At 42.9% G+C, this 15,358-nt stretch overlaps 1 pseudogene; it reads right to left on the reverse strand.

Moving 5' to 3' along the window:
• Window positions 1-743: 743 nt before the first annotated feature.
• LOC136316091 (histone-lysine N-methyltransferase PRDM9-like) lies at window positions 744-14,606 on the reverse strand (annotated as a pseudogene).
• Window positions 14,607-15,358: the final 752 nt, after the last annotated feature.

Consider the following 15,358-nt stretch of genomic DNA (forward strand, 5'->3'; position numbering starts at 1 on the left):
TTAGGTCGCAAAGTTGGTGAAGGCAGAGCCGAGATGGAAACCAACTATGGAATAATCTAGAGTCCATGTGGTGTATATCATGAGATTTTCACCCTGAAGAAACAGTGAGGAGAGAGTGAGGGAGACTAGCTGCCCAGCCTAAGCTGGGGACACGTACATGCACATATTCCTTCCTGGTTTTCACCAGAGACTACAGAGGTCAGAGGAAACCAGGACAGGAGCCAAGAAAAGCCAAGGGACGAGGGTGGTGAGCCTACTAGGAGAGAAGCCTCCACTTCCCTGGAGTGAAGGAAATCACTTTCCCTGGTGAGTCTGTCTCAAATCCCTCCCCCTGAGAAGTAACCTATGTAAATAGACTTCAGATTTCTACGTTTTTTAGGGGTTGAGTTTCTGTGCTTGACAGTGTGAGTTCTCTATGGCCCTCTGGGAACTCTTTGCTTTCAGTGATGGGGATTGAAAGAATGAGGTATATGGGCATCATAGTTTTATGAAGATAAGATTTATTAGAACAGGAGGCAAGAGACCAGGAGAATATGGGTGTTGACATTCCCATATCACTTGAGGAACTATTTGTCCAGCTCATCTTTTGTCATGAAAGTGAAGCTGTTTAACTAGTTACTTCTGTACTAATTACAATCTAATGAGGGTAAGGGGTCAGTAAACTTCCTATGAAGTCCCCTCAGAGCTGGAGTATGACCTGTGTAAGAGCTATGAATGTGGAGACACAATTTATTGCTAATGATTTACTCACTTTCCTTGCAAACAAAGAGCTTCTCCCTTGAGTGTATTCTTTGGTGCCTTATGAGAGCTGACTTCTTTAAAAATCCTCGCTCACACTCCCTGCAAACATAGGGCTTCTCCCCTGAGTGTATTCTCTGGTGTGTGATGAGATCTGACTTTTGTGTAAAGCCTTGTTCACACTCCCTGCAAACATAGGGCTTCTCCCCTGAGTGTGTTCTCTGGTGTGAGAGGAGATGTATCTTCTGTGAAAAGCGTTGCTCACACTCCCTGCAAACATAGGGCTTCTCCCCTGAGTGTATCCTCTGGTGTCTGAAGAGACTTGATTTCTGTGAAAATCCTTGCTCACACTCCCTGCAAATATAGGGCTTCTCCCCTGAGTGTGTCCTCTGGTGTATTAGGAGAACTAACTTTCGTGTAAAGCCTCATTCACACTCCCTGCAAACATAGGGCTTCTCCCCTGAGTGTATTCTCTGGTGCCTTAGGAGAGTTGACTTCTTTGAAAATCCTCGCTCACACTCCCTGCAAACATAGGGCTTCTCCCTTGAGTGTGTTCCCTGGTGTGCAATGAGATCTGACTTTTCTGTAAAGCATCGCTTACACTCCCTACAAACATAGGGCTTCTCCCCTGAGTGTATCTTCTGATGTCTGAAGAGACTTGACTTCTGTGAAAAGCATCGCTCACACTCCTTGCAAACATAGGGCTTCTCCCCCGAGTGTGTTCTCTGGTGTGTAAAGAGATGTGACTTTCGTGTAAAACCTCGCTCACACTCCCTGCAAACATAGGGCTTCTCCCCTGAGTGTGTTCTATGTTGTGTGAGATGTGACTTCAGGGAAAAGAGTTGTTCACACTCCCTGCAAACATTGGGCTTCTTCCATGAGTGTGTCCACTGGTGTCTGAGGAGGTCTGACATTTTTGTAAAGCCTCGCTCACACTCCCTGCATACATAGTTCTTCTCCCCTGAGTGTGTTCTCTGGTTTTTGAGGCAATGTGACCCATTATCAAAGCCTTGCTGACAATCTCCATGCTTGATAGCTTCATTTGTTGACATTACTACTCTCATAGACAGTTTTTCTGTGTCCACTGAATTCCCGTTCTGGCCTCTGCTTGGTGTTTTCTGTATCATTCTCTCTTGGTCACTAGAGCTTCCCATGTGTCCTTTGGGAGGTTTGACAAAGGCCCTTGAAATCCTCCTTGGCCTGTTTCCTTTAATCAAATGTTTGTACTTCTCTTTGACCTTTTGACCTTCAGCTTTGCCATTCTCGTTGTGTGTATCAGTATGCTGCTGCTGATTTTCATCCTCTGGGTAGGGATCCTTTGATTGGAGGTGTTTTCTTATAGATGTTCCTGGGAGAATATCAGAGGGGTGATTGCGTCCCACATGTTGACTGAGAAATTCCTGACTGGAGAAGGCCAGAGAGACGGAAGAACATGGGTGTATCTCTGGCTGTGGTTCTGCTGAAAGAGAAAGTTTTGGTCAGGACAGATGTTTATAAGGCTGCCTGGGTCATATGTTTTGTTTAGACCTGTCCCACAAGTCATTATTATGAAGTTGACAATGTAATCTCTGTCTCCCACAAAGTGTTTTTTTACAGTCTGTTTTCTCTTTTCATGTTTATATACTATATTTTCTTCAGAAATTCAGAAAGCCAATATCAAGGGTCCTTTCTATGCATTGCCAGATGAGGGACTGTCAAGTAGCATCAGGGGCTGTTTCACCCCTTCTATGGGTGGACCAATGCTGACGTTTCCTATATACATGTAGCTTTTAGCACAGTTCTTTATAGAGACCACTGACCCCAACTACAAATTGCTTCCATCATAGTTTCCGACAGATGATAAATTGACAATATGTTTTTCCTCAAGCTTCACATCAAATATTCATTCTTGATTTTATTGTCAGCCCATTTTATATACAATGGAAAGTTTTTTTTTCAAAATATTTTCCTAGCCATACTTTTTAAAAATTGATTGCTTTTTGAGGACAAAAAGAGGAGGAGGAAGAAGAAGAATAAGAGGAAGAGGAGAAGAATAAAAAAGACAAAAAAAGAGAAAGAGAGGCATTTATTCATTGTTCTACCTAGACATGCAGTCATTGGTCATTTCTTGTATGTGCCCTGACCTGGGCTCAACCTTGATATTACATGTTGGAGCTCTAACCAACTGAGCTAACCAGCCAGGTCCCCCAATCATACTTCTTACATGCCTGACTTCCATCCCTCTCCAGCTAATCCATAATCCTCTCTCACTTGGAGATAAAGTAATCTCTGAGAGGATTCCCACTGAACTGTAATCTCCAAAAATTAACAAAGTAAAACTTAAAGAATAAACCACCCTAGAGAAAAGAACAGCACCATCATCCCACCTCACTCAGGAAAGGTTTCCAGTATCTCAGCTCAGATCACAGCACTGCATTGCAGATTTCTGGGCATCTATTGGACCTCTGCTCTTACCCTATATGCTAGACAGAGGTGACCCTCAGAAAACAGGCCCATGCTAGTTTTCCCAGTGGATAGAGTGTGGGCCTGGCATGTGGACATCCCAGGTTCAAAATCCGGTTAGGGCACAAATGAAAAGTGACTATCTGCTTCTCTTCCCCTTTATCTTCTCCTTCTCTTTCTCTTCCCCTACCGTAGCCAGTGGCTTGATTGGTTCGATCACCAGCTCGATAGTTTAGTTGGTTCAAGTGTTGAACTCAGGTGCTAGTCTGAGCATGGACCTCAGACTTGAGTTGCTGGGTGGATCCTGGTTGGGGCACATTAAGGAATCTATCTTCCTTCCTCTCACTTAAAAGAATTAAAATTTTTAAATTTTTTCCATCATCATAAAAAATTAAGGTTAGTGCTGTGTTAAAAGGCTATCATGTTCCTTGCTTATTGATTATTGGCAGTTTTTATTTCACCTGGTGCTTGGGGAATGGCAGGAGCAGTGAACAAACAGAATCAAAAGGGCTTAGGAAATGTATGGCTTGTCAAGCAATATTTGTCCTAGAGAGACTTGAAGATGGCAGCAAAGTAGGCAAATGCACAGACTCCCAGCTCACAACATCAAACTGGATTACAAATTAAGATCAGTGTGAAAAAACAAATCTGGACTACAAGAACAGCTCTAAAAACTAAGCAGCAAAGAACAAGCCACACTGTGCCTGGTAGGGAGTACCAAGGAACGGTGAGTCTCCCCTGCTTAAGGGAACAAAGGGATTGTGAGGCTGAGAGCACAGAAGGGTTCTCATTCCAAGGAAAAGAGTAGTAAATATAGCTCACAGCCACTTGCCTGGGACCTGGGAATGAGGTGTGTTGAAAGGGCTGGCTTATCTTCCAAAAGGAAAGGGGGAGATTGACAGACAGTGACTGGCAGAGGAATGCATGGGAGGACCTGAGAAGCTGACTCATCCAGTGCTGGAGTAGGCCGTAGCTGGGGGAGGGGTTTATCCTTCCACATAACACAAAACAAGTGGTTCTGGGTCACCCATCTCAAGATATCTCTCCAGCTGCAATCAACGCAAGAAGACAAAGCTGAAAACAAGAAGTGGGGAGGAGGGGCAGTAACCCAGATCTCCATAGAGATCTGAGATACACCTCCCCTTCTGAACCTGAGAAAACACCCTGACCCCAGAGAGAGTAACTGGCAGATCAGGCCTTCAGAGTCTCAGGTTACATACACCACATTCCTGGATACAGTTTCAAATAAGCCCCCTGCTGAGATCAGTAAACAATACTACCACTGAGATAACTCGGAAGAAAACAAACAAATCAAGACGTCAAAATGGCTCAACTAGAAAAGCCAAACCTGACAGTGGATTACAAACGACAGCTGGTAACAACCCAAGAAGACCTAGGAATAACACAAATAAAAGTTGGAGGCAGACAACACCAAACCTAGACTCAAACAGCCCTACAAACAACACACCCAAACACACAGACATAATGAGAAGACAGAAAAGTGCAATCCAATTAAAACCACAAGAGAAATATCCAGAAAAAAAACTGTGATATGGAAATAACCAAACTGCTGGATACAGAGTTTATTTATTTATTTATTTATTTTTGTAATTTTCTGAAGCTGGAAATAGGGAGAGACAGTCAGACAGACTCCCGCATGCGCCCGACCGGGATCCACCCGGCACGCCCACCAGGGGCAACGCTCTGCCCACCAGGGGGTGATGCTCTGCCCCTCCAGGGCGTCGCTCTGCCGCGACCAGAGTCACTCTAGCACCTGGGGCCGAGGCCAAGGAGCCATCCCCAGCACATGGGCCATCTTTGCTCCAATGGAGCCTTGGCTGCGGGAAGGGAGGAGAGAGACAGAGAGGAGGGAGGGAGGGGTGGAGAAGCAAATGGACACTTCTCCTGTGTGCCCTGGCCAGGAATCGAACCCGGGTCCCCTGCACGCCAGGCCAACGCTCTACCGCTGAGCCAACTGGCCAGGGCCTGGATACAGAGTTTAGAATGATTGTTAGGATGCTAGGAATCTTAGAACAACATGGATGGTCATTACAAACACCTAAAGAAAGAGATACCAAGTATAAAACAGGACATAGAAACATTTTTAAAAAATCAGTTGGAGGTGACATATACAATATCAGAAATAAAGACCACAATAAAAGGAATTAAAAGCAGAATGGCCCTGGCCGGTTGGCTCAGCGGTAGAGCGTCGGCCTAGCGTGCAGAGGACCCAGGTTCGATTCCCGGCCAGGGCACATAGGAGAAGTGCCCATTTGCTTCTCCACCCCTCCGCCGCGCCTTCCTCTCTGTCTCTCTCTTCCCCTCCCGCAGCCAAGGCTCCATTGGAACAAAGATGGCCCGGGCGCTGCGGATGGCTCTGTGGTCTCTGCCCCAGGCGCTAGAGTGGCTCTGGTCGCAACATGGCGACGCCCAGGATGGGCAGAGCATCGCCCCCTGGTGGGTAGAGCGTCGCCCCCTGGTGGGCGTGCCGGGTGGATCCTGGTCGGGCGCATGCGGGAGTCTGTCTGACTGTCTCTCCCTGTTTCCAGCTTCAGAAAAATGCAAAAAAAAAAAAAAAAGCAGAATGGATGAAGCTGAGGATCGAACCAGCAAGTTAGAAAACATGATAAATAGAGGCATAGAAGCAGAGCAGAAAAGAGACTCAAAAAGTCTGAGGTAACTCTAAGAGAGCTCTGTGATAACATGAAGAAAAATAACATCCGCATTATAGGGGTTCATAAAGAAGAAGAGAAAGAACAAGGGATAGAAACTGTATTCAACAAAGTCATAGCTGAAAATCTCCCTAAATTGATGCAAGGAAAAATTTCACAAGTTCAAGAAGCACAGAGAACTCCATTAAAGAGAAACCCAAAAAGATCTACACCAAGACACATCATAATTAAAATACCAAAGCTAAGAGGTAAAGAGAAAATATTAAAAGCTGCTAGAGAAAAAAAGACTATAACTTACAAAGGAACCCCCATAAGAATGACATCCAACTTCTCAACAGAAATATTTCAGACCAGAAGGGAATGGCAAGAAATATTCAAAGTAATGCAGAACAAGAGAATACAACCAAGACTACTTTATCCAACAAGACTATCATTTAAAATTGAAGAAGAAATAAAAAGCTTCCCAGACCAAAAAAGAAAACAAACAAACAAAAAAAACCTCAAGGAATTTATTACAACCAAACCAGTGCTGCAGGAAATGTTAAGGGGTCTGTTGTAAACAGATCAAAGTGGGAAAAGAATATAGCAAAAGAGGAATACAGCTTTAAAGAATAAAATGGCAATAAACAACTACATAGCAATAATAACCTTAAATGTAGAAGGATTAAATGATTCAATCAAAAGACATAGGATAGCTGCATGGATAAGAAAACAGGACCCGTACATATGTTGTCTACAGAGACACACCTTAAAACAAAAGATGCACATAGACTGAAGGTAAAAGGATAAAAAAAAAATTTCATGCAAATGGAAATGAAAAAAAAAACTGGGGTAGCAAAACTAATATCAGACAAGATGGACTTTAAAACAAAGACTATAGTAAGAGATGAAGAAAGTCACTACATAATGATAAAGGGAACAATCCAACAGGAAGATATAACCATAATAAATATCTATGCATCTAATATAGGAGCACCTAAGTATATAAAGCAGACTTTGATGGATATAAAGGGCGAGATCAACAGCAATGCTATAATAGTAGGAGATTTCAATAACCCACTAACATCACTAGATAGATCATCAAGAAAGAAAATTAACAAAGAAACAGCAGACTTAAAGGACACACTAGATCAACTTGATTTAATACATATCTTTAGAACCTTTCACCCTAAGGCAGCAGAATATACATTTTTTTTCAAGTGCTCATGGTACATTCTCTAAGATAGACCACATGTTAGGACACAAAAGCAGTCTCAACAAATTTAACAAGATTGAAATCATATCAAGCATTTTCTCTGATCACAATGCCATGAAACTAGAAATCAACCACAACAGAAAAACTGAAAAATACTCAAACACATGGAAAGTAAATAGCATGTTATTAAGTAACGAATAGGTTAACAATGAAATCAAAGAAGAAATAAAAAAATTTCTAGAAACAAATGATAATGAGCAAACAACAACTCAAAATTTATGGGACACAGCCAAAGCAGTCCTGAGAGGGAAGTTCATAGCACTATAGGCATTCCTTAAGAAGCTTGCAAAAGCTCAAATAAACAACCTTACCCTTCATCTAAAAGAACTAGAAAAAGAACAGCAAGTAAGGCCCAGAGGTAGTAAAAGGAAGAAAATAATAAAGATCAGAGCAGAAATAAATGACATAGAAGCTACAGAAACAATATAGAGGATCAATGAAACCAAGAGCTGGTTCTTTGAAAGGATAAACAAGATCAATGAACCTTTAACAAGACTCACCAAGAAAGGAAGAGAGAAAACTCAAATAAATAAAATTAGAAATGAGAGTGGAGAAATAACAACTGACACAACAGAAATACAAAATATTGTAAGGAAACGCTATGAAGAACTGTATGCCAAAATATTAAACCACCTAGGTAAAATGGACAAATTCCTTGAAACATGTAATATTCTAAAAATCAATCTGGAAGAATCAGAAAACCTAAAAACACTAATTACAACAATAGAGATCAAAATAGTTATCAAACAGCTCTGAAAAAAACAAAACTCTTGGCCCGATGGCTTCACTGGTGAATTTTACCAAATATTCAAAGAAAAATTAACTCCTATCCTTCTCAAGATATTTCAAAAAATTCAGGAGGAAGAAACACTTTTAAGTTTCATTTATGAGGCGAGCATAATTCTGATTCCAAAACCAGGCAAAGACAACACAAAGAAAGAAAATTATAGGCCAATAACTTTGATGAATTAAGATGCTAAAATCCTCAACAAAATATTAGCAAACCAGATCCAGCAATAATGAAAAAAAATCATACATCATGATCAAGGGGGATTTATTCTGGGGAGGCAAGGATGGTACAACATTCTTAAATCAATTAATGTGATTGCCCTGGCCGGTTGGCTCAGTGGTAGAGCGTCGGCCTAGCGTGCGGAGGACCCGGGTTCGATTCCCGGCCAGGGCACATAGGAGAAGCGCCCATTTGCTTCTCCACCCCTCCACTGCGCTTTCCTCTCTGTCTCTCTCTTCCCCTCCCGCAGCCAAGGCTCCATTGGAGCAAAGATGGCCCGGGCGCTGGGGATGGCTCTGTGGCCTCTGCCTCAGGCGCTAGAGTGGCTCTGGTCGCAATATGGCGACACCCAGGATGGGCAGAGCATCGCCCCTTGGGGGGCAGAGCACCGCCCCTGGTGGGCGTGCCGGGTGGATCCCGGTCGGGCGCATGCGGGAGTCTGTCTGACTGTCTCTCCCTGTTTCCAGCTTCAGAAAAATGAAAAAAAAAAAATTAAAAAAAAAAATCAATTAATGTGATTCACCACATTAAAAAAAGGAAGGAGAAAAACCACATGATAATTTCAATCAATGCAGAAAAAGCATTTGATAAAATCCAGCACCCATTTATGATCAAAACTCTTAGCAAAGTGGGAATACAGGGAACATACCTCAATATGATAAAGGCCATTTCTGATAAACCCACAGCCAACATTATAATTAAATGGATAAAAATTAAAAGCAATTTCCCTAAAATCAGGAACAAGGCAGTGGTGCCCCCTTTCACCACTCTTATTCAACATAGTCCTGGAAGTCCTAGCTACAGCAATCAGACAAGAAGAAGAAATAAAAGGCATCCAAATTGGAAAAGAAATAACACTATCATTATTGGGAGATGATATGATACTGTATATAGAAAACCCTAAAGTCTCAGTCAAAAAACAACTGGACCTAATAAACAAATTCTACAAGGTGGCAGGATATAAAATTAATACACAGAAATCAGAGGTATTTTTATACATGAACAATAAACTGTCACAAAGAGAAATTAAGGAAACAATCCCCTTCACTATCGTAACCAAAAAATTAAAGTACCTAGAAGTAAATTTAACCAAGGAGGTTAAAGACTTGTACTCAGAAAATTATAAAACATTGATAAAAGAAATCAAGAAAGACACAAACACATGGAAGCATATACTGTGCTCATGGTTAGGAAGAATAAACATAATTAAAATGTCTCTATTACCCAAAGCAATTTATAAATTCAATGCAATACCAATTAAAATACCAATGACATACTTCAAAGATATAGAACACATATTCCAAAAATTTATATGGGACCAAAAAAGAACACGAATAGCCTCAGCAATCTTGAAAAAGAAAAATAAAGTGGGAGGTATCACACTTTCTGATATCAAGTTATACTACAAAGCCATTGTACCCAAAACAGCTTGATACTGGCATAAGAACAGCCATATAGATCAATGGAAGAGAACAGAGAACTCAAAAATAAACCCACATTTTTATGGACAATTGATATTTGACAAAGGAGGTAAGAACATACAGTGGAGTAAAGACAGTCTCTTTAACAAATGGTATTGGGAAAACTAGACAGCTACTTGTAAAAAAATGAAACTAGACCACCAACTTACACCATTCACAAAAATAAACTCAAAATGAATAAAGGACTTAAATGTAAATTGTGAAACCATAAGTATCCTAGAAGAAAACTTAGGCAGTAAGCTCACCGACATCTATCATAGCAATATCTTTGCTGATTTATCTCCACAGGCAAATAAAATAAAAGACAGGATAAACAAATGAGGCTATATCAAACTAAAATGCTTTTGCACAGCTAAAGGCAATATGAACAGAATAAAAAGACAAACCACACAATGGGAGAACATATTTGACAATACATTTGATAAGGGATTAATAACCAAAATTTATAAAGAACTTGTAAAACTCAACACCAGAAAGACAAACATTATCCAATCAAAAAATGGGCACAAGAAATAAATATGCACTTTTCCAAAGAGGACATACAGATGGCCAATAGACAAATAAAAGAAATGTTCAACATCACTAATCATTAAAGAAATGCAAATTAAAACCACAATGAGATACCACTTCACACCAGTCAGAATGACTCTCATTAACAAAACAACACACGATAGGTGCAGGCAAAGATATGGAGAAAGGGGCACCCTCCTGCACTGCTGGTGGGAATGCAGACTGGTGCAGCCACTGTGGAAAAAAACAGTATGGAGATTTCTCAAAAAATAAGAAATGGAACTGCCCTTTGACCTAGCCATCCCACTTATAAAAATATATCCCAAGGACACCATATCACCGACTAAAAAAAAAATGCACCCCCACGTTTATGGCAGCATTGTTCAGAATATCAAAGATCTGGAAACAGCCTAAGTGTCCATCAGTGTACGAGTGGATTAAAAAGCTGTGGTACATAGGCCCTGGCCGGTTGGCTCAGCAGTGGAGCGTTGGCCTGGCGTGTGGGGGACCCGGGTTCGATTCCCGGCCAGGGCACATGGGAGAGGCGCCCATTTGCTTCTCCACCTCCCCTCCTTCCTCTCTGTCTCTCTCTTCCCCTCCCGCAGCCAAGGCTCCATTGGAGCAAACATGGCCCGGGCGCTGGGGAAGGCTCCTTGGCCTCTGCCCCAGGCGCTAGAGTGGTTCTGGTCGCGTGCTCCGGAGGGGCAGAGCATTGCCCCCTGGTGGGCAGAGCGTGGCCCCTGGTGGGCGTGCCGGGTGGATCCCGGTCGGGCGCATGTGGGAGTTTGTCTGACTGTCTCTCCCCATTTCTAGCTTCGGAAAAATACGAAAAAAAAAAAATGCTGTGGTACATATATACAATGGAATACTATGGGGTTATGAAAAAGAAGAAAATATTACCTTTTGCAACAATATGGAGGGACCTGGAAACTATGTTGAGTGAAATAAGCCAGGCAGAGAAAGAAAAATATCATATGACATCACTCATTTGAGGACTCCAAGGAATAATGAAAACTGAGGAACAGAACTGAGACAGAGGAGAGATTAAAGGGACCAGAGGAAAAGAGGACAGAGGGAAAGGGGATGATAGGATGGGATAAACCTGAAGGAAAGGGGGGAGGGTGTGGTAGGGAGGGGGGGAAGGAGATGTTGAGGGGAATGGGAAAAGGGGAGATGCATTCAGGGTCACCCTAGAATCTATGTAAACAAAATTAATTAAATTAAAATAAAAAGAAGAAAAAAAATTTAAAAACTAAAAAATATAAAAATTTCTCATAAGTATCAAAGGCATATGAAATGAACCCTTAATTTCTGAACCATCTGATTCAAAATCTTACTGACTTTAGAGTGTACCATGAACATTTCTAAGGTGAGTTCTCTTTTTTTCTTTCCATTTTGAAGAACGGTTGTGCCCACCTCTAGCTGCTGAGAGCTCTCTCTTCTCCTTGCTTCCATAGTTGATGCCCAGCTTCTGGCCAGACCCGTCACCATACCAGACCAGCAGCTCACAGTCTGTCTTGATGACCTGGCAGGTTTGATAGAACATCTGCCTGCGATACTGAAAGGCCACCAGGTTCTGCTCGTCATCATCTTGGGCACAGTTCACATACCTGGGATTGAGGCAGGTGAGAGAAAAGAAACACACAGGTGATGAGTTCCTACTACCTCTCAGATCCGTGTCCAGCTCTGAACCTGACTCTCGGGCTCTGATGTCACCCACTCCCACAGTGCTCCCGGAGAACCTTCTGTTCAATGTCTGAGCCTGTCACAATGTCACATGAATTCCTATCTCCAAGTCTTGCTTACGGTGCTCATCCTGCCTAATACCATTTTCCAAAGCCAATTTTAGATGTAACCTCCACCCTGATTGGCCATAAAACCCAGTGACCTCTAGCTTTTTCAAACTAACTCAGGTTCTGTTTTATATCACAGAACTTGCTACTTGATGTTGGACTCTGTCTAGATTAGTTCACATCATTCAATACTCAGCCTAAGTTCATCTTTTTTGAGAGACCTTTCTCCATTCTTCTCACATTTTATTTAGGTAGCATTTGATGCCTCACCCAGGTTCCCCAAAACACCTAGAGGTTTCCCTGCCCCACCAAAGTGAGAAATGTGGAGGCAGATAGACAAACTCCTGCATGCACCCAACCAGGATCCACCTGGAATGTCCACCAGGGAACGATACTCAGCCCATCTCAGCATTGTGCAGCTGCAACTGAAGCCATTCTAGCACCTGAGGCAGAGGCCATGGAGCCATCCTCAGTGCTCAGCCCAACATTGCTCCAATATAGCCTTGGCTATGGAGGGGGGGAAGAGAGAGATAGAGATGAAGGAGAGGAGGAAGGGTAGAGAAGCAGATGAGCACTTCTGTGTGTCCTGGCTGGGAATCACACCCTGGACTTCCATGATTGGGCTGATGCTCTACCACTGAGCCAACTGATCAGAAGAACTTGGAGGTCTCTTTATCTTAGCAAAATCATTCAGAACAATAATAGCTTATTCACATTCTGTAGCCTCTGATAAAAGAGCCCCTAGGAAAGTGGCAAATAATCGTTGCTCTGCAGGCTTCAGAACTCAGTTCTAGTTAGAAGTGAGGCTGGGATAATTTGCTGCCCTCACAGTTTTAGGCTATTTTTGTTTAGGAATTTTTTTTTATTTATTTTTTTCTTATTTGAAGCTGGAAACGGGGAGAGAGAGTCAAACAGACTCCCGCATGCGCCCGACCGGGATCCACCCGGCACGCCCACCAGGGGTGATGCTCTGCCCACCAGGGGGCGATGCTCTGCCCCTCCAGGGCATCGCTCTTTTGTGACCAGAGCCATTCTAGCGCCTGGGGCAGAGGCCAAGGAGCCATCCCCAGCGCCCAGGCCATCTTTGCTCCAATGGAGCCTTGGCTGCGGGAGGGGAAGAGAGAGACAGAGAGGAAGGAGGGGGGGGGCGGGGGTGGAGAAGCAAATGGGCACTTCTCCTATGTGCCCTGGCCGGGAATCGAACCCGGGTCCCCCGCACGCCAGGCTGACGCTCTATCGCTGAGCCAACCGGCCAGGACCTATTTTTGGTTTAGGTATCCTGGCACTGCACTTCTCAAAAAATAGGAAAATTATAGATAAACATTTTTAAAATCAATTGTTTTACTCTGTCTGCAATTCATCCTCCATAAGAAGATGGGTTATATAATGTTTTAATAATGAATACCTTCCTCTAAACTGGAATATAGTAAAGACTTGCTTAAATAATGTTCATTAGATCAACTAAAGTGTAATCCAGGATCTCAAAATATTTTTCCAGTGCCTAAATTTTGTCTAGCATAGAGATTTATATTTTGAGGACATATGCTATATTTTTATCTCTTTTTTTCATCTAAATACCTCTTGCTTTGAAAGAGCAACAGAAAAAAATAGATACCAAGAATTGAGGGAGACCACTGAGGGAGGCATGATGAGAAGGAAAGATGTATGGGCCTGAGAGGGATGAGTGTTCTCCGTGACTCCCCGAAACTTCTTGGCCTTACCTCATCCAGTTGGCCCAGGATTCATCCTTCCCATCCACATACTCATGGCAGTTTCTCCCTTTGGTGATCTGCATTTCAGGAAGAAAATAAAAAGGCTTTTTTTCCATGCGGAGGTAATTTCTCTACTGTCAACAAAGCTCTTTCAGCTTGCATGCATTGCCACTCATGACCACATGATACTTTCTTTACTCATCACATCTGAGTTGACCACTCAGGACGGGGGTGGGGGGTGGGGGGAAGCATTCCTTTGTGTCTGTACCACTTTGCTCCCACTTAACCTGTGGTCCTCAACAGGAGCTCCATGGCAAAGTCCACTCAGTACCCAGAGCTAACCATATTGTCTCCCTCCATGTCCTAGCATGTAGAAAGGCAGGTCCCACCAAGCCATGGGAGGGATGTGGGAAGTCACAAGACAGGGGAAGAGGTAAATACTTCTCACCAGACAGGAGTATCCGTTGTTGCCTGCCTCTTCATCTTCTGTGATCTGGCCCTTATAAGGGCCAAAGTGCAGACCCACTGGCAGAGCAGATGCCTCATTCCACACTCCAAGACCAGCTTCAGGAATGCCCGATGGTCTGATTCTCAACCCAGGGGGCAGAGTGAGGGCTGCGTGGTTCAGATGCCCCTTATCCACTGCACTGTCTTTTACAAATGTAGGAGGCCCATGCATGCACAACTGTCAATGAAGAAGTTCTGATACTTCTCACAATCTAGGGGTGAGAGCAACAGGGATTAGGGAAGGTTTAGTGCCTGTTCTTGGACATACAGAGCTTCAGAGAGAGTGCAGGCACTCACATCATTGAGCCTCAATTCTGTAGTACAGATCCATAGGGGAACAGAATTCTCTAATGACCAAATGACCAGATGAAATTATTGTATGAACAGATAACATGCTTTGTAAAGGTCACTTACAGAGGTAGTCATCATCCTGGGGCTCGCTGACCTCTTGGTACACTTGGCCTTTTCTTTCTCGTAGGCTATACATCTTTACTTCAGTCTCCTTTCTCCTGAGTTCTAAGTTGGAGAAGAGTGAGTTTGGTGGAGTCTGGAGTGTTAGTCCTACTTTGTCAAAAAACACGTACTCTCCTCCCATCAAATTATCACCCGTCCTTCTTTAAACTCTGGTATTGTCTTTTGCCAGCTATTGGCTCAGAAAGTCTCTATAATAGTAAGCCTCTACACTGACTACAGATGGTCAATTCAATCTTTGTTTCAAGATCTTCCCATTATGAGGTTTAATTTCCCAACCATTAGTTATTCATAAAATATAAATTCAGGGCAGAGTATATGTAAGGTATTGAGGAAAGGACTAGTATACAACACCAACAGGGTGTGGTCGCTAGTATCAGGGGTGTATTTATTGGACAACATGAAAATATCAGGTTTTTTATATTAAATTTTTGACCTAGACTGTGGCTCAGTGGATAGAGTGTTTGCCCATTGTATGTCTCGGGGGTGATTCCGGTCAGGGTACATAAGAGAAGCAACCATCTCCTTCTCCACACCTCCCTCTCCCAGTTCTCTCCTTCTTTCTTTTCTGCAGCCAGCAGCTCAATTGGTTCTAGCATTGGCCCTGGGCACTGAGAATGGCTCCGTTAGCTGGAGCACATCATTCTGAGGTGCTAAAAACCAGTTCAGTATTCGAAAATTGTGGTTGCCTGGTGATCCTGGTAAGAGTGCATATGGGAGACAGCCTCACTATCTCCCCTCATCTTACCTAACATATAAACAAATACA

Source organism: Saccopteryx bilineata, chromosome 12, assembly GCF_036850765.1.
Source record: "Saccopteryx bilineata isolate mSacBil1 chromosome 12, mSacBil1_pri_phased_curated, whole genome shotgun sequence".
Classification (NCBI taxonomy): domain Eukaryota; kingdom Metazoa; phylum Chordata; class Mammalia; order Chiroptera; family Emballonuridae; genus Saccopteryx; species Saccopteryx bilineata.